The following is a 2,299-nucleotide window of genomic DNA, read 5'->3' as shown; positions in this document are numbered from 1 at the left end:
TTGATTTGCATTTCTCTGATAATGAGTGATGTCGAGCATCTTTTCATGTGTTTGTTAGCCATCTGTATGTCTTCTTTGGAGAAATGTCTATTTAGTTCTTTGGCCCATTTGTTGATTGGGTCATTTATTTTTCTGGAATTGAACTGCAGGAGTTGCTTGTATATTTTTGAGATTAGTTGTTTGTCAATTGGTTCATTTGCTATTATTTTGTCCCATTCTGAAGGCTGTCTTTTCACCTTGCTTATAGTTTCTTTTGTTGGGCAGAAGCTTTTAATTATTTTTTTTGGTCATCTTTTTTTTTTTAATTTTATTTTTAAACTTTACACTATTGTATTGGTTTTGCCAAATATTGAAATGAATCCGCCACAGGTATACATGTGTTCCCCATCCTGAACCCTCCTCCCTCCTCCCTACCCATACCATCCCTCTGGGTCGTCCCAGTGCACCAGCCCCAAGCATCCAGTATCGTGCATCAAACCTGGACTGGCGACTCATTCCATATATGATATTATACATATTTCAATGCCATTCTCCCAAATCATCCCACCCTCTCCCTCCCCCACAGAGTCCAAAAGACTGTTCTATACATCTGTGTCTCCTTTGCTGTCTCACATACAGGGTTGTCGTTACCATCTTTCTAAATTCCATATATATGTGTTAGTATACTGCATTGGTGTTTTTCTTTCTGGCTTACTTCACTCTGTATAATAGGTTCCAGTTTCATCCACCTCATTAGAACTGATTCAAATGTATTCTTTTTAATGGCTGAGTAATACTCCATTGTGTATATGTACCACAGCTTTCTTATCCATTCATCTGCTGATGGACATCTAGGTTGCTTCCATGTCCTGACTATTATAAACAGTGCTGCGATGAACATTGGGGTACACGTGTCTCTTTCAATTCTGGTTTCCTCAGTGCATACGCCCAGCAGTGGGATTGCTGGGTCATATGGCAGTTCTATTTCCAGTTTTTAAAGGAATCTCCACACTGTTCTCCATAGTGGCTGTACTAGTTTGCATTCCCACCAACAGTGTAAGAGGGTTCCCTTTTCTTCACACCCTCTCCAGCATTTATTGCTTGTAGACTTTTGGATCACAGCCATTCTGACTGGAGTGAAATGGTACCTCATTGTGGTTTTGATTTGCATTTCTCTGATAATGAGTGATGTCGAGCATCTTTTCATGTGTTTGTTAGCCATCTGTATGTCTTCTTTGGAGAAATGTCTATTTAGTTCTTTGGCCCATTTGTTGATTGGGTCATTTATTTTTCTGGAATTGAACTGCAGGAGTTGCTTGTATATTTTTGAGATTAGTTGTTTGTCAATTGGTTCATTTGCTATTATTTTGTCCCATTCTGAAGGCTGTCTTTTCACCTTGCTTATAGTTTCTTTTGTTGGGCAGAAGCTTTTAATTATTTTTTTTGGTCATCTTTTTTTTTTTAATTTTATTTTTAAACTTTACACTATTGTATTGGTTTTGCCAAATATTGAAATGAATCCGCCACAGGTATACATGTGTTCCCCATCCTGAACCCTCCTCCCTCCTCCCTACCCATACCATCCCTCTGGGTCGTCCCAGTGCACCAGCCCCAAGCATCCAGTATCGTGCATCAAACCTGGACTGGCGACTCATTCCATATATGATATTATACATATTTCAATGCCATTCTCCCAAATCATCCCACCCTCTCCCTCTCCCACAGAGTCCAAAAGACTGTTCTATACATCAGTGTCTCTTTTGCTATCTCATATACAGGGTTATTGTTACTGTCTTTCTAAATTCCATATATATGCGTTAGTATACTGCATTGGTGTTTTTCTTTCTGGCTTACTTCACTCTGTATAATAGGCTCCAGTTTCATCCACCTCATTAGAACTGATTCAAATGTATTCTTTTTAATGGCTGAGTAATACTCCATTGTGTGTAACGCTTCACGAATTTGCGTGTCATCCTTGTGCAGGGGCCATGCTAATCTTCTCTGTATCGTTCCAATTTTAGTATATGTGCTGCCAAAGCGAGCACTAGTTTTGCTTTCCAGTTTGGCCTTTAGTTAGTTTTGTTCTTAACTGGTAAATATAATTTTTGATTTCCTTTGTTCACTGGGTCAGTCTACTGTACTTTATTTTTGTTGGAGTGTTTTCACTTTGCTCATGGGCGTATATGTATATGTGTATATTTCATTATTTTAATTATTATTTGCCTGATTTTGTAACTGCTGTTTGTCTGGGTTCATCTTTGATTTCTCATTTATGGGTATTTGTTTTATTCTCACTTAATGCCATAAAAAACCACCTGTG

General features: G+C 38.3%; 1 non-coding gene across 1 annotated transcript; it reads right to left on the bottom strand.

The window, feature by feature from the left end:
* Positions 1 to 1,917: 1,917 nt before the first annotated feature.
* LOC133254539 (U6 spliceosomal RNA) lies at positions 1,918 to 2,024 on the bottom strand. The gene has a single exon (XR_009738710.1). It is a non-coding gene; the product is annotated as a U6 spliceosomal RNA (small nuclear RNA).
* Between the last annotated feature and the right edge of the window lie 275 nt (positions 2,025 to 2,299).

Source organism: Bos javanicus, chromosome 9 (genome assembly GCF_032452875.1).
Source record: "Bos javanicus breed banteng chromosome 9, ARS-OSU_banteng_1.0, whole genome shotgun sequence".
NCBI classification, from domain to species: domain Eukaryota; kingdom Metazoa; phylum Chordata; class Mammalia; order Artiodactyla; family Bovidae; genus Bos; species Bos javanicus.
Note: the sequence above shows the minus strand (reverse complement) of the source record. Positions and strands in the feature narration are given on the sequence as shown.